Raw genomic sequence first — 18,427 nt, 5'->3', positions numbered from 1 at the left:
AGAAAAAGAATTCCTCTGCAGTAGCCTTACTCAGCTTTTGGGTTTTCAGGAGGATGATGAAATGTTATAACAGACAAGTCTGGCTCTATTTAGAGGCTTTCAATTACAATACATATCTCTGAATATGTCAACTCATACTTTGTAATGGTAACGCATTGAGGATTTTTTTAACAAGATACTAAGCTTGATCAGTGTGAGTGAAATCTGCAGCTTTATCTGTTTTCAGTGCACTTGTTTGCTAGAATAAATAGGAAGCCAACACTTGTGCACTCCAAGCAGTCCCGTTTAATTCCTTATTTTCTGAAAAAAAGAGTTTGAAAATGTAGGGAGGAACAGATTAAACCTTCAGTCTCTGCTGTGTGCAAATGGAAGATATGCTGCGACAAAGAGATACATAATGGGTATGCAGTGAAAAAAAAAATTCTCAGTGATTCCCGGTTTAAATGCCAGTACTGAAAATGCCAAAGGCGTTATTCATTGATGTTTTCTTTATCAAAAGGAGAGGTTAATATCTATACTACTTCTCTGTGCCTCACATAGGTGCATTTCTTCACATAGTTTTTCTGAAGACATTAAATAAATGTAAATACAGGCAGTGGCACCAGCACTTGAGACAGCTTTGCTGTTAAACTTCATTTTTTAAATTAAATTACAGTGATACACAGACTGCAAAAACTGTCGTGTTAGAATTAATCTGTTTTGCTTTTGATCTATTTGTTGATTCTAATGGATGTGTTTTCCTTTTCTATTTATAGTGACTTAGGGCGGTGTTTAGGGAAAATTTTAGGGCAAATTATGAAAATATCAGTTAGTTGAAACTTCAGTTTGAACATTCGCACTCTTGTATTTGGACTTGGTTATACTACCTGTAGGAGAATAAACCCATCCTATTCTGATATCTTCAAACCCCCAAACTGAATTTTACCTGAAAAGTTGCAGAACAACATAATATCATGCATCTGACACTTGTCCCGATACCCTTCTTGAATTATTGTGCGTAAGTTTTTGATGTACTCCATGCATACCTACACTTGTGTGAATTAGTAAATAGCAAAGAGAAAAGAGATTGGAATTGTAGTCTCTTGCATCCCACTTGAGAACCACAGAAACATAATAGGCTAGAAACCAATTTTTATTTTTTTTTATCAGGCACATTGAGTCACTTATACAAACCGGATATCATGGAGAGAAAGCCTATTCTGCTTTTGAGAAACTTTTCCAGCCAAATTGTACACACATTTCTTTGCAAATTTTTCATTTAAATTAATAGATATTTTTGCCAGTGAAGATTTATTTAACTGGAAAACTTGAAACTAGCTTAACTCATGTTATCCAGCTCTGTTTGCCAAGCTCATAAAAGATCAGGTTGGTTGCAGATGAGGGCTGCATTCTTAGTCTATTATATAAAAAATGGGGGTTTGTAATATCAATTAAGTAGGCTGTTTGGTTGGTAAAGATAGCACAGGGGAAAAAACATAGGAATTAAACCACAAACAACAGTATATCATTGAAAAGAGTTATAGTGATGTTACAAGTTTGAAATGAGAAGCCTTTCATATCTTATTTCTGATATCTTTTTACTAAAACCCCCCAAACCCTCGTTATTAAAAAATCAAAAAATCCCACCCATTAATTCTATTTAGAGTGTATAAGTCAAGCCACAAGTGATGAAGCTGATCACCGGTGTCACTTCATTGAATGTTTGCATTTTACCTAACCATTCTAAAAGTATTTGCATTTCAGGGCAAACATATGACTCACTTATTAATTCTACCCCGAGCTGTTTTCCTGACTGCCGTCTTTCTTTCACATCTCCAGAATAATTTGCCGGAAATGTGCCCTGTTGTGCAGAGCTACTAGCAATAAAGATCTTTCAGAACATTTATGTTGAAACCATCCAGCTCTGCTGAATTATCCTCCTCCTGTGTAGTGCTTGTTTATTAAAAAGTCAGCTCATATATTCTTCTGCTTCTATTTCTTTCACCATGGATTTTTCAGTGATCTTTAAAGCTTTTCTGATTAAGATGGTAGTCCATTTCCAATTCCTTAGTAGAGTACATGCCTTTCTCACCCAACTTGACTCATCTATAGCTCCCTCCTGGAACAGGGAGTGCAATCAGCAAGCAAAATACCAGCTAGTAATGCAAACAACATGCTGAGATGTGTTTCTTGCAGTTACCTGGTATTCAACAGGAAATGGATTTCCTGCTATTAGGCAGGTATGAATCAAGTTTCAAAGAGAGAACTGAGCCACTGATCCTCAGTTATACTTTCTCAGCATTTTACAAGTTAAGCACCAAACCAGAGGGATCCCTTGCAGATTCATATCATCTCAAGGTATCATGCCACTGCTGTATATAAATTAAATAAAGGGTTTAATTAACCTTGGGAAATCTACTTCATATTGTAAAAAGAATATAAACCTACTGTAGCCTATGTATCTACCTATTTAAGTACCAGCACTTGATGAAAACTCTTATTTTTTCTTATGAAAGATATAAAATTGCCGAAGCAGAATTATCTGAAACTGGAACTGAAATAATTTGCAACTGAAATAATTAGAAATAATTTTGAGCTATGATTTTTTTAAAAATTTGGCTAGAGAGCTTCATATAACATTGTTTTGAACGACCTGAGTAAAACCAGGTAATGCAGTGTAGGATATAACCTTTGAGCACAGAGCAAGCAACTGTGGCCAAACCTGGAAATGCTGCTTCAGTCAAATTTTTCTCCCCTCTACTCTGAAGTCAGTAGTTCTAATCTGCTTTTTTACTAAGCACTGAAACCAAACATTTTCCTGCCATTTTGGAATGAAATATTTACCCTCTTTTTAAAAAATTTCTACAGAAGTCAACCTACTTCTATGTTCAGAAATTGATCTAAAATGGAAAGCACATCTATTTAAATAGAGATTTTGTGATTCCCAGGTTTTAAAAAAGAGGATGTCCAAGGGAGGAAAAATCTTTTTTAACTTTCTTAGAGTTTTTGATGGCTTGCATTACAAGCCAATGCTTTCCTGATGTCTTCAAATAGTTAGGTTATGATATTTCATAAGAAATCTTCTCTTATAAAGGTGTTCTTCTGAAAAAAAGGTAGTTGTGTATCCATGACAGTAACGTTTCTGTCCTTACACTCAGAGTTCAGAAGTGTGTATGTGTTCAGGTACTATTTGTGGTGACTACAGTATCCTTCTGAGTGTTGACCATCTGGAAGGTATATAAATGGTGTAGCTCTTGATCTTCTGATGTATTTGAAGACTCTGCCTGGTGCCTATATCATATTTTAAATTTTTCTATTTGGGATACCTCTAACAGTCAGAGTGTTGCCAATTGTTTTGAATGTCATCTCAAATTTGCATGTAACTTAAGATACATTTGACATTTTTAAATGAGGACAAAATGAGTTTGTTGTTTTCACCATTGCTTTCTCAATATTCTAATCCTCAAAAGTACATTTTGTCTCAGGTAAATTTTGCTACAAGATCAAGGGAGCAGTTTCATTGTGATTAGTGATGTGTAGAAGTTACTAAATGATTTGCAGAAGCAATAACTTTTCTTGGCGGGGATTTTTGTTTGGTTGGTTTTGTTTTGTTTTGTTCTCTCCCCCCCTCGCCCACCCTCCCCCCCCGCCCCTTTACTCTCTCTTAAAAAACAAACAAACAAATCTCTTTCTTTTAATAGTTTATCTGATTGTGGAGCTTTCAGAAAATCTTGTCTTGTGTGTGCACACACAAAAGCTGGCTGACCGTTATAGCTCTAATCTGGGGCAGTCAGAGGAGCTGTTTGTCATGGTTCCATCTGTGAGGTTAGATTTGCTGCTATTGGAAGTATGAGGATGGGTGGGAACAAGAAAGCTGATCCACGAACAAAAAAAAAAACGAAAGAGAGGGGGAGGCATGAGACTGAACAACGAATGAGGGTGTGGAGGTATGACTGAGCCTTTTGACATGACTTTGAAATAGTTAGCCAGAGAATTCAGAAGGAATCCAGGGCAAAAGAGGGTTACCAAAGGCCTGTACAGAAGAGGGAGCCCTTTTCAAGATAACCAAGGAGAAACTAAAGGGTATTGTTATAGAGTCCAGCTGTAATAAGTTCAACTCTGTAAGTGATTTTCTCCTCCCATTCAGATTGTAATAGATAATTATTATGAACGTGAACATTACAAAAGTAACAGTCGCTGTTTTGTAAGTGATGAATCACTCCACTGGGGAAGTCATAACTTCCTATTAATACATTTGTTCCAAGCATATGATCTACCAAGTCCTAAAATAAATTCTAAGCTTCCTAATATTAACCCAGTAAATATTTCCATTCCATTCGAAGCTTAAAAATGAAAATCAAAGCAAATTGGGGGTCAGATATTTACTTTTATGCTGTGAATTAGAGGGTCTCTCCTCTCTGAGATCAGCTTTACAGGGTTACCAAGTGACCGATATTATACTAGATTCCTTCCTGTCATAATGCCATAAACATTCTGTTGGGACTTAGGTCAGGGCTTAAAATAACCTTGCTAATTGCAAGTCTACAAGTGTTGGCTGAAATTTCAGTTAGCCACCATACAGCAGATCTGAATGCTGAGAAATCACTACTGTAGCTCAGAACGTGCAAGGGAAGAGCAGACAGGCCTAAACTTGATCTGCACAATAACACAGGTAGAAGCAACAGACTATTTGCTATATTTCATGCAAAACAAAAGCTGTTGGCTCTGCACTGAAGATGGATTGGGTTACAGATCATCTATGGCTTACTTGTGTGTCTTTTAAACAGACACTTATTTTCTGAATTGCTGGTTGCATGTAACTCCTTTAGCTGAGGAAAGGAAATGGGACAGTCTTTTTTTTTGCAAAGCTGATACCCGAAAACTCTCCTTCCAGTATAAATGAGGTAAGACACCATTAAAGTGAAATATTTTACAAACCACTAGAAATGTTTGAAGCAATAAATTATCAGTGCTTTCAAATTTTTTTATCAATAAAAGCAAATGCTTTTTTTTTAATCAGATGGGTTTCAACTTCTTTAGAATTATTGCATGACCTAAATGTGTTTAGTTTGAAATAATACATTGCATTTCCTGTGCACTGTAAATCTAACTTGCAAAATTGAAAGATCTTTTTCCCTGTGGATGTAGATTTCTGAATATTGAGAAAAGCTTGTTCAGTTTCTTTCACTCCCTATTCTATGTAATGTAAAGTTTCTACAATCACAGTTTTAGGCTTAAGCAATTTAAATATTTCTGAAGGTAAAAAAGATGTTTGTCATGTGTCAAGCTCTTAGTCCCATGTTTCGATAGGGAGATTATAGCTTTTTTTGTGTCTATTGAGGTGAAACTTAATGCTCAATCTTTTCTATTCCCTGAGACATTACTCAGCTAACTTTTTATAGGGCACAGTATAATTAGAAATAGACACTGTAAGACTATAATTACATTACTTTGGCTAAAACTTTGACCTATATTGTGAAGACATGTGTTTAGTAAAGGCTCAGGAAACCAACAGGCTGAAAATAACGTAAGTAATAGAAAACGTGAAACTTCATCATTATATCTAGATTTTACTATCTTTATCGGAAACTTAATAAATTCTGTAGCTCTTCATAGTGAGACTGAATGTGACATGAACACTCTGATGTTTATCACAGTTGCATTAGTTTAGGACACCACTTTAAAAATATTCTGAGAACTGTACCCTTTCCAAAGGCCCTTTGTTTTATTTTTGTTCTCAGCTCACAAAGTTGTGTGTGTGCCATGTCCTGAGGAATATGCTCAGACTGCTCAAAAGTGTCTGTTCTCTCTGCAAAATTATTCATTCTTTTGAAATTGTATCTACAGGAAAAGTTCGGGAATTTTTGGTTAGCCAAGACTGTTTTCTTCAAAGATTTGCATTGGATTAAGATGATAAAGCCTTTTGACTTCCCTGAAGCAAAAGTTGGCACTGGATGGAAAACTGTTGACTGATGTATAGTTAGTACAAGGTGCCAGAAGAATGGGAAATCAGCCATAGATTATGGCAGCAGTTACATCTGCTGTTTGGGTAGGAATTTCTCATTGACTTTTAAAAGGTTTTTACTTTTGCTGTTTAGCTGCCCATGCATCATTGGCCAATTGCTCTTATTTAGACTTTGCTGGCTAAGCAAGTTAGGACCTTCATCTCTCTAATGGCAGTCGTTGCTGTATTCTTCTCCAAAGTGCTATTCGTGAAAGTTTCATTTAAAGCTCAGAAGCACCAAGGAGTGGGAAATTCTGCTACAGTTATACAAGCTTAACACTAGACTAAGTGTAGTAGGTGCTTATTATGTAAATATTATTGCTTCATTTCTTATCCTTTTCTGAATGCTGTTTCAGATACTGAAATGTATCAGTAAATTAGGAGTCTGAATTCTTTCTGTTCTATATAAGAAGAACTAGAAAGATCTTTTTGCTCTTCCATGGGTATGTCTATATTACTGTTTTAGTTTGGGTTGAGAGTGTGATTTTGAAGTGAATCAGCTGTTTATCCCCATTCAGCACTCTTGGGTTCACGCTGCAGAGCAGTCTCCCTGTGTGAAAACTGCTTGCTATTGCTCACAGTCTTTGCCAATCAGGGGTTTCTTTTTTTTATTTGTTTTCTCAATCCCTCTGTCTCTATTTATGTTTCACTTGTTGTCACATCTGTAGTGACATTTTCTTTTGCATTTCATCTGAGTTGATAGTTTCTTCTGCAAATAGGTTTTGCATTTAATGTGCATGTGATTGCCTTGAATAAGTTAGAGATAAACTTAGCTGGTATAGTATTTGCTTTTCCCATATCTATTGCCTGTACTGATAAGTGAAGAAACTTTCTCAGAAATTAATGTTTTTGATGGTTTACTTTGTTTTTGCAGTGTGCTCACCTCAGAGACAAAATCAGAAAATATAAATTCAAGTTCAGTTTTGATTGTTACCTGAATTTTATTTTAAGGCTGCAAAACAGAGTTTTCATAATCTAGTTTCTATAAATTCAACTTGAAAATATGTTCAGGAGAGATTTTTGTATTATTTTGATGCCTCTAATCCCATTTGAAATTCTAAAAGACATAGTGAAATATAAACAGTAATGGTAGATTTTAGAAATTCTTCACACTAAGCTTCAGAAGAAGGTATGGCTACTGTTTTGGGAAAGGGTCATTACAATGAGCAATTTTGTCATCCTTCATGCTCATGCTTCAATCTCAGTGAGAGACTGCTCTATTCATTATGAACTATGGCCTCCTCTAGCCCTTTATTAAGAGAGCTAAACAGTCAGTATGGGTTTTAGGACGTCTTCTTGCTGGAAGTTAATTTATAGTAATGGGTAAGGGGAGTCATAATGTTCTACTTAACATATTAGTGTTTGGTTAATGTATTTTTGGAGGGCAGGGTATTGAATTATAGGCAGTGCTAGAATTTTAAGAGAATGGATGTAGAGGGGATATATATTAGATTTGACAGACTTGCTGTTATCAATACTGTTTCAACAATTTCTCAGCTGACCAAGTTTCCTGTTGGCTCAGTGTGACTCAGTTTCTCGCAAAAGTCTTGATGAAGTGCTGAAAAAGTCTCCGCAAAAAGACCTCAATATTTAAGAGTGTGATAAAAATAAAAAGATTATTTAAAAATACCAATACTCTTTCCATTTTACTCAAATGCCAGTTATTATGCCAGGATCAGCTGATATCTTACTGTGGCTTGTCAAGAAAGAGGAAACAGTTGCAGTTTTTGCTTTTTCTACCGCTTAATGGTTTTTCTGTTTTGGTAGAAGATAACCTGCATAGAAATATATTGTACAGTTGAAATATGTTGAAAATATAAAAGTTACAGAATCTCCTAAGAATGTAGGCTTTTGGGGTGTATGGGCGGGGGGTGTTTCTTCTTGTTATCAGTTCTGGACTAGAAATCATGGTTTTGTGGTCAGGGCTGCTGCAAGTGTTTTTCTTTCCAAGATTGTCATACAGTAATGCAGTCAGTCCCTCATTGTCCATGGGTATTTTATATTACCTGTGCAAGAGGTGGAGACTTAGTCCAGCTACCTCTGCTGGGCAGAGTGAGTCAGGCTTTGGCAGGGATGTTAGCTCAAGTGTGACACCATGGGAGCACAGTTACTGTATTTCCAGGGTCACATCCAGTCTAGCAGCAGGACAGCCACTTCATCGCAGAGAAAAGCTTGTGAGCAAAGCTAGGTCTCTGCAGAGCCAGCTCAGCTGTTCCAAGAATATGGAAATATGAACACTTGCAATTTGATGTGCTTCTTACCTTTCTTTCTTCCCTGTCTATACTTCAGCATGCTACAATCCAGGGTTCCTATGCCATTTCTTGTGAATCTTTTTATGAGGAAGATGAAAGATTTGACTTTGTGTAAATGCAGGATTCAATTCAAGGCTAAATTGATGATGACTATTTTTGCAGGAAATAAAAATATTTACAAGTGAATAAAATACACAAATATGCATTTGAAGCTTGAAGCCACTTAGGCTCATTAACTTCCACACAGACAAGTTCAGCTATTGAATTTCAAAGGGTTACTTTACAAGCCCGGGCATGGCAACAGCCTTTCTTTTTCTCATTCTGCCTGCACAGTGGTAAGAGTTACACTCATCATTGAAAGCTACCGTCTAGACAAAGAAAATTTATAACTTATCTCTGTATAGCTAGAAAATAAAATGGCATATAAAGAAATGCAATGCTGTTCATAAATAAAACTGTTCTTTTCTCTGTCAGCATAAGAAACAATTTATCTCAAGCAAAAACACAGATCATGCTGTCTTGCTTGCTTAAAGATGTGAAAGTCACCGACTATGAAGTGCTTTATAAATCAAGGATCTTATTCTAGTTAGCAACGTGTAATAAATATATTTGCCTATATATACATATGTGTATATATAAATGAATAAATATTTAAATAAGCACTGCTCATTTCCTGCTTCTTCCAAGGCACTTCAGTCCTACTGTGTAGTGCACGAGTACTCTCTCAAGCAGCATCAACATCTTAACAGCCATTAAGTCTGTCAGTGCTTTACACTGGAAAAGTTCTCTTGTAAAGCTAAAACCAGCACTATTAGGAGAATTATCCTGCCAGAGCACAAGCTGACTTCTCAGAACTGTCACATTGGAATATGCTATATATGAATATGCTGTTGGAATATGCTCTACAGTCTCATAACATGTTTCTAGATTACAATTACAGTGTATTTGAGTGGTACTGTCTATAATATTATGTCTAGTTTTAAAATTAAATATTTAGTTCTAAATACAGTATGAAAATGCTAACGTCTGGCACTCTCAATCATAAGCATCCAAAACAAGCATCTATTATTAATGACACTGAATTTTAGGTTCCTTAGAGCCAATTTAATTGGAAAGAAGTGCTTCATTGTGTCTATTTGGTATGGCAGTTTTTACTAGATTATGTTAGAAGTATTAGAGATTAAAGTACTGCAGATATGGTATAAAATCTGAGTTTTGATCATTTGCTATTTATACAGTATCCTCTTTACAGCTAAATCAAAAAAATCAAGGATATTATGGTCATGATTTTGTTTGAAAAGAAGATACTGTACACAAACCTTTAAATATACAGCTAAATTAATGAAAAGCCACCTGTAGGATGACAGTGAGATTTGGAAATAATCAGATAGTACAAACTACTAGATAATATAAGTTAATTGTTTTTATATGCAAAGTTTCAAGTAAGCATTTTGATACTTGCCAAAAGCCAATTAGTTTGAATGGTTCAGTTAGCTTTAGATGTCATGCCAATCCCATAATTCCTGGTTTCCAATTTAGTTTCCATTATATTCCTTCTCAGAAAAGCCTGCAAAAAATCCTACTGTATTCTTCCTTCTGTGGATGTAAATTAGGGTTTTTTTTAGTTTTGTCCTTATTACATTTAAGACCAAAGAAAAAGGAACATTCTCTGTGAGCTACATTGTACCTATCGCTAATTAGGATCGATTTCTAACATATTGTCTAATTAGGAATCATAATAAGGGGTTTGATTTGCCTGCTAGAAGAGCTCTTTCCATAATTAAAACAAGAAATTCCATATGCCTTTTCAGAAGTGAAATTAGAATAAAAATCTTGTACATTTTAGATGTCTTTAAGATTCAATCTTCTAACTTCTTAAAATTTTTCTAAAAATTGCTCTTTTATTTCTTCATTCACTTAAGACTTTAAGTTTGTAAAATGGCTTTCTACCAATCTTTCAAATTGTTCTTCCTGGATATAGCAAACTTCTGTGTGTGGTTTGTGGGTTTTTTGGGTTTTTGTTTTTTTAAACTAGCACTGATATATGTTCTAATCCTGACTCTTATAAGAGATAGTGAGTGATATCCGGTGTGGAACAGGCCTCCTGGTACGCTGGGTAGGTGGTAGCTGTTTCAGACCACTGGAAGTGCCTCCACGTGCTTGGAGTGCTTTGTAATTGTTACTAACTCATTGGAGGATCTACAAGAGCTTTCCAGCTGACTTGAAAATTTGCCGTTATGGAAAGAGGGCAGGAAGGTCATGAACAGCATGCCACATGCAAGATAGTCTATAAGGCTTCTTTTCTGTGTTTCTGAACCAAGCAAAAAAATCCCCATAAGCATTCATGGATTAAATGTTGGCTTTCATTGAACAACACAAAAGGGAACAACAGTGCTAATAAAGCAAAGTCTGGTAATAAAGAACAAGAGAGTTTGTGTCCTTTTTGCTGTCCTCAACAATGACTGATGGAAAGTAACTTCAAAAACATGTCACAGCAGCTCTTTAAGGCTTAGCTGCACTGATATAAAACAGCCACTTATCTTGAAAACTTCCTATCGTGCTATCAATTTTCATTATAGAAAAGTTGGCACAGATGGTAGTTCTTCACTTCTGACCTGTTCCAGAAAGGAAAGAAGAGCATTGTCACCATATTGAGCATTTGATATGAGAGTAAAGGGTCTCACTATCTTTCATCAAATTCTATTATAGCCACTAAGCTTTAGTCAGAGTGAATGAGTCAAAACATTTTGATTAAAATTTTTCTCGTGTTCTGCATCTCTATGCAGAAGGGCTGAATTTTTCTCCTGTGTGAACTTGCAGTTCCCTTTATTTATTTATTTTGACGTCTTACATTGCAGTAGTTCGTTGCTGCCTAAAATACATTGTGCTATTTATGTGGGGTTACACTTTGTTTGATATTTGAAACTTCATTATTTCAAGAATGAAACTTCTTTTCTTCCAAGAAATTTTTCTTTTTCATCTAAACTCTTTAGGAGCAGCTGATCTCCACCAAAGACCCTAATTAACTCTACTGAGCTTAGTAAGAACAAGAGTCTTTCTGAAGAAGTCTATAAGCTGAAAAATCTTTTAAGAGCAATGCACCTACTTTCTTGTATAAACAATAAAAAGAGATTGGGTCATCAGAAAACAGCACTCAGACAACAAAGAACCTACAGCCCTGCAGAAGACTTAAAGAATTCTTGAAATTTCCTTGTTCCATGTCAAGAATAATTCCAAATCTTCTTCAAACTAAAAATGAGGAAAGAACAGGAGTGGGACATATTCAAAGCTGAGCTGTCAGAGTAATAGTTTGGCTGCATAAAGCTTTGAAAACTCACTGTTTTCAAAAGGATAACCATTTTGCCGGAAAATTACTGAACTATTGATGCATTAGCATTGAATTCTGTTAGTTATTTTATATTGTAGAACAAATTTTGAAAGTTCTGATCAAATAATAGGAGTGGTCTTCTTTCTGCTTCTTCATGTAGCTGACAATTTTTTTATCACATTCAATTTTTGTATGACTCGCATGAAATTATAGTAGGGGTTTCCTCATAGCCAATTAACCACTCTCTACAATGAGGTAAAAAACTGCATAGTTGTGGCCAGGCTATCAGGAACTGGTTGTTTTAGCTACAGCATAGTGTATATGTTCACCATGAGTAAAACGCCCTTCTAGTTGCATCCTCAATTTTCATTTGCATGTGGTAATTTGAACTTGTTAGAAATGCCTTTAACTTCCATTTAGTATATATGGCTTACAGAATGCAAGAAAGTACTGAGTGAAGAGAGTAAAAGAATAATAAGCAAAGGTAGTTATCTAGATGGTTGCAAAATATGTCCTACATACTTCCATTATTGCAGAAAAAGTATATAGTTGTGTGAAGAGATCTTATAAGTATTTGAAGGATTTTTTAATAAGTCTTCACTCTTCCACTTCAGTAGATATGAATATATAATACATGATGAGTATCCTTAGTATAAAGCTACCTCATCATGTTTTCTCATTTCTTTGTGATCTTAAATGATCAGTGCAAGATAAATATATATATATCATTATCTTATCATTATAAATGCTTGTTGTTTTTCAAAACTTGCCTCTACTACCAGTTGCTTGACTAGGTTCTCATATGGATTTGGGTTTTGGTATTTTTCCCATTTTGTCAGAAGTAGCTAGAATCAAAAACTGCTACTGTAGTTCACAGTTCAGTGCCATCTACCTTCTTGCATGAAAAACTGCTCTAGAGTACCTGTGTGACACTGTCTTCCTGGGTGCAGCACAAAACCAGATTTCAGTGAGTACAAATATGACTTTTTCTATCACGTTTTAAATTTTTTACACACTATTTTTTTAAACTTAGAAAGTTAGGCCTTTATAAAAATTAGTATGCTTTAACATGTTTAAAGTAAGATAAATGAAAGGTCGTATGGTTGCTCATTGAAGAAATCTTGTACAGTGATAACTTTCATGGGCAAAGTCTCTGAACATTGTGAGCTTGCCAGATTATGGGGTGTACGAGAATATATTTCTTATTCTGAAGGTTTCAGAGGGTTTTCAGGTTGTAACTTTAGGCACATTACACAGTGGAACCAGTGGAAGTTCAGGAATCTGAAAGCAACACTGAGCTGCAGATGTCATATCGCTTCCCACACCAAATTAGTTGCCATATTCAGTTCGTATATGTGGTTTCTTACACAAATGAGATTAGTGCATCAATTTTACTGATGCCAGGAATATCCCAGAAATGGCTAGCCCATTTGTTTACATGATACTCTTACAGTACAGTTCTGAGGTGCTTCATTTTACTGCCATAACTTCTCCTGTGGTTCTCTAGTTCCATCCTACCCCAGACCTTATGGTAGAGTGTTTTTGTGCATCAGCTATCTGAAGCTTCCTGAGTGGACTAAATACTTCCTTGCATTTAAGAATCTGGCCTGTGGTGAATGCTGTGACCAGAAAGTCTTGTTACATTAAAGTACTGATTAAACTTCATAGGGGAAATAAACATTTGAAAGCAGTCTGTCTTCTCTGCAGCCATCCCCTCAGGCAGAAAAGGTACAGCCTGGCCTAGGTTTGTAAGGCACTGCAGCTGGTCCTGGAAGTGAACTGGAATAGCTTCCAGCAGCAACTGTGCTGCTTCTTGACAAAAGGATCCTTTTGCTTCTTCCCAGTATGTTTGATCTTTTGGCCCCAGCAATGGCCCATATGGCAAAACAAATGCAAGTTGCTGGAATCCTGAGACACGAGCTTCACAATTAACATTTCAGGCATTGTTACTTAGCCTGAAGTGCTTAGTGAGTGATATCATATCTTATTCCCTTCTTCTTTCTTCTTGCTCATTTTTCGTGCAGATTGATAGTCAACCAATATACTTGCACAAGAAACATTCTAATAAAACACGTCACATAAACTACTAATAAATTATTACAGAGCAGCTCCATGTCTGTTACAATCCCAGACAAACTGTTACTATTTTAGCAATTCTGTCAAAGAACTGGTGATTTGATATCTATTTCACATTATTTTGGAGTACAGGGTTATAACAATGTGGCTCACTGATTCCTGAGATAACAGAATACAGTAGAAACATGCCTGCTTAGATTTCACCAGACTGGATATTTATTTTCAAAACTTTTTTGAGAATTTTGTAGTAGCAACGTTTGCACAATAGAAAGTGGATCATTCTTTCTTGCAAGTGTGTCAAGACAGCTAGGCTCCTGTAATACCTGAAAATTTCCATTGAAGAAATCTGTTTGAAAACAGGGTGCTCGCAAAGAAAAAAAAAAAGGAAAAAGCAAAATATTTTTCTGCAGGGAGAACACTTCTGTCAAATTAACAGCTTTCCCATATTCCAACAAGTTTCTGAGAATTTTAGCAAAAGGTAAAATGAAGATTACTTACTGGAATTTTGCAATGATGAAAATGTAGCTCACTTAGAATAAATTAATCAAAATAAAAACCGAGCTGGGAAAGGGAATAATGTGCAGAAAAGGATGATGCAACAGAAAAAGTTACTATCAGTAGTATGTGTATTGTCATGAGGGAAGAGGGAAGAATCTTACTTTGAGGACCAACGTATTTCCAAGCTGTCAGTGTCAGCAGAAGGCAGAGTCAGTGATCTTAGAGACCTCCTGGTAGCTGTTTTCCTGCTGCACTTTGCATTCTTGACCTGGTAAAATGTATTCATTTCCCCTAGCCACTGAATGCCACAGCGATACCAGTTACAGTACTTTAGCACTTCAACTCACTTTCTCACAACTTGTGATTTGCAGTGAGTCTAGAGCTTTCATTACATTTGATTTTGCTTAGTCAAACTCTGGATTTTTCATGTATGGTTATTTTCTTTGGCTTAATTGTTTACTTAAAAACAGCTGTGAAAAAAGTGAGTAGCATTTGCTTTTAAGGTTTCACCAATAATCCAAAACAGAAAAGAACAATTTTATCCTTATTATAACACTGTTTGCAGGTAGAGATGAAAAACTAGTTCTCTTTGAGAAGTCAGAGTGCATTTTAAAGGAAAAATACCTTTCTGAAAGCTGCAAATCTTTGTTTAGCAATAAAAAACATCTCTTTTGTGCTCTTTCTCTCTATATAAGCATAAAAGGGCAGTGCAGAGAGTGAGTTTAATTCATAATTTTCAAGTACATTTAAAAAAAATGAATCTGAAAATTCTTTGGCAGGTATTCAGATTTTTTTCTAAAGAGAAGAATTTGTATGTTCTGATTGGAATCTTTGTCTTCTGATGAATTAAAATGCACTCAAAAGAAAGATGAAGTAGATAGACATTTTCTTAAATCATAGATTTTGTTTTGTATGTACAGCACTCATAAGACTCAATGACAATGTTTTTCCTACTGAGGTTTTACTGCAAGATCAAAGAACAGAAATCTGCAGTATAGCTTCTCGTCACTGATATTAACTCTAAAGCAACATATTGCAACATTTCATCTTTCAGTAATTTCATGTACATCTTAACAGAATTTGTTGAAGAGCAGAGAAAAAATATTTTTTAAAGTCAACACCAGAGCTTAGTTTTCATTGACTCTTGAGGGTTTGTTTATGCACTTTGTCTACTGCAGTGTTTGCAGTTCAGGCTATTTTAGTTGACATTGAGGGCTATGAACAGGCTGATGGGTTCAGCAGCTGCAAATTGCAGGATCAGCTGTCTGGAAGACTGACTGAAGTGGGCAGTTGGCAGCCAAATGGGTACAACCCCTGTAGCCTAAGAAATTCCACAGTCAGTGCTACAGGATAGCCCATGAGAGGATGACAAAATCTTTACCTTAACACCACTATAAAACTGTGTAAAAATAAAAATGCTTAGTGGATGTGTGAGATTAATGATTACAAGAAGTTGTTTTGTAAATGGGGGTTTCTAAAAATCAGGCTATAATAGCTACTGATGTGAAACTATGTACTAATAAAATGGGGAAGGATTTCCATGCTTATATTTGTAGGCTGTATATTGTTGCTGTTGACCTGGAACTATGCATATTTAGAAATAGATGCCAACAGATAAATGCTGTTTTCTTATTACTTAAAATACATGGTTTATTTCATCTACCTGCCACTTCTAGTAAGAGCAACTGGCACTCATGAGAGCATTTAGGTACTACGTTGTGATACTGCTGTTCTTTATTTATAAATACAAAGCGTAAAAAGGGCACATGACAATGTTCTGGTTTTGCTCTATCTAATGCTAAATCACCTACAAGGAGTAAGGAAGAATGAGGACAGTGAGGCCATGTTGTATCAGGTCTTGACATTGAGCCTCAGTAAAATCAGGAACTTACATAACGACATTTTTGTGTTATGTTTGAACTGCATTAATCGTTACAGAAAATTATTGAATTCACAGCTGTGCTAGATATAATTATTTCATTTTGCTGAATTATATGTAAATCTAGACATCAGGTACAGTAGTAAGAAAATGTTGTACTAGATAATGCCAACTGGATTTGACATTATATTGTTTCCTCTCAATGTACTTGTTTTGTGCCAGGCAAGTGTGAAGAAAAGATGCAAGTAAATAGGCTGCAGCTTTATGAATGCTCTTCTGCTGAAGACTAATCAGCATTAATTTAAATGCCAATTTTTATACGCCAATTTATATGCCAAAAGTGATAATTTCTTTGTAATCATGTTCTTTTGATAAAGGGCCTTTACAAGCCTAATCTTCTGTCCTTTTTGCAGCCTTCACCTTCCCATCATTATGTGACAGTTAAAAAACAAAGAAAGGGGATACCAACAGGGGCCTAAATTCTTTTTTCCAAATTTTTTGTAAGATAGACTTCCTGCAAACCCAGGTCTAATCCATTTTATCCAGGAACCTGGCCTGTGGTGAAATGAAATCCAATTCTTTTGACAATGGCTACAGACTCAGCAGAAACAGAATTCACCCACCAAAATGATGTTACGTGATGCAGGAATGTCAACTTATGGCTCCTAATATTTTTTTCAGGAAATACCCAATAGACTGATATATAACCGTATGCCATGCATGCGGAGTCTGACATATTGGGGACTGCTGATCAACTACTGGTTATTACACAAGTGGTTCGTGCATGTTCAGTAAGACTATTGCATTGACACTACCACTCTTTAAGCACACAGTGAATCCAGCCTACTCTTGTCTGTCTTCAGACTTAGAGTGCATGTGCAGGTGGACTGCACAGCATATATGTAATATTGAACTGGACATATTGAGCTTGTGCATGCATTGTAGACATTTGCCCGGGACTTCTGGCCGTTGAATAGCTGGAGCTATTCATAGGGCAGTTAAATCACTTTAAATCTATGCCTGGCCCTGTTGCAAATGAAATCAGACTTCCTGAATGGTTCAGTCAGATTTTCATCTAATAGGAAGAGAAGAAAAACCAAACCAAACCAACAGCCCTAAAGATCATGTAATGTCAACATACTTACCAGAAAAGAAAAAATCCTTTCTATTTTCCCATAAAAGTAAAGACAAGACTACAGTGACAGTTCAATGCTTTTCAGTCAAGTTTCAGATGTAGTTGGATAAATAAATAATAATAACCTTTTCCAAAACTTGGAAAAGATTTTGCTGAGAGTTTTAGCTTTGTTTGTGTATATCTGTAGAATTAGATTAGCACACTAATATGGTAACTAGAGCATCCATTTACTCACCTGGAAGTGTGTGGATATTTGAAGCCCTGAGCACTTGCAGCCCTACATGGGGCCAGGTGAGGCTGTGTTTTGTACTTGCAGATATAGATGCTGGTTGTCACAACAAAGGGACTGAGGATAGAGGGGAGAGCTACTATTCTCTCAAGGCAGCCCCAAAACTCTGCCGCTTGAAACTCCAATGCTTTGTGCTCATCTCTGGCATTTCTGAGAGCTATTCCTGCAGAGGACCTTGATTTAGCTGTCAGTGCTTTATTAAAATGAGTAACTACCAATAGTACTCAACCGTAATAGTTTCTCAAGGGCTAATATTGTGCTATCTGTTGTACTAAAATTATCTGTTATTTGTTTGTTACATACATATAATTACATATTCAATAATTTGACTTTACTTTCAGACTGAAGATGTCAAATCTGAACTGATAAAAATTACTGCAATGTATTATTAATTTAGAAAGAATCACCTTTACTGATTTTCTTGTTATTCTACTGCTGTACAGAACCACAAGAGTATCATCAGAGACATAAGGTTTCATTGTAATTGTCTGATAGAATTGTTTTGATAGCAAATTTGAAATTAATCAAAATTATCTTGTTTATTCACATTTTAATTGATTTTATGCATATACTACCCTTTACCTAATAAAGACATCTCTGAAGGTTTGAATTAAAATAATTTCTTTATGTTTTTTTAAAAGATATGTGTTGGATTTAAATAAGCTACTAAGTCACTTTTAAATATGTGCCACAGATGTAGGAAAAAAACCTTCTAGGATTCAGTGCTAATTTTTTTTCAGTATCTTAATCACATTTCCTTACTTGTTTATAATACGCTTTTTACACAGTTTTCAGACAGAATTGTTAGAAAACGGTGTTGTTCACTCAATAGTATATGCCTAAATAGTCTTTAGTCTTGTGACTTATCCTTTCACAAAGAAAATTAAGACTAGATCGTAAAGATTTTACACTGTACGCAGCACAGTTTAGAAATCTGGAACATTAATTGTTAAATTTAGAGGATACACTCCCATCAAAATCTTAGTT

The 18,427-nt window shown here is 35.6% G+C and overlaps 1 protein-coding gene across 5 annotated transcripts in view; it reads left to right on the top strand.

The window, feature by feature from the left end:
- AKAP6 (A-kinase anchoring protein 6) overlaps positions 1-18,427 on the top strand; it is a 291,528-nt gene that overhangs the window by 77,251 nt on the left and 195,850 nt on the right. The gene's annotated exons all lie outside the window — the stretch shown is intronic.

The sequence above is a fragment of the Haliaeetus albicilla genome, chromosome 5 (genome assembly GCF_947461875.1).
Source record: "Haliaeetus albicilla chromosome 5, bHalAlb1.1, whole genome shotgun sequence".
NCBI lineage: Eukaryota > Metazoa > Chordata > Aves > Accipitriformes > Accipitridae > Haliaeetus > Haliaeetus albicilla.
Note: the sequence above shows the minus strand (reverse complement) of the source record. Positions and strands in the feature narration are given on the sequence as shown.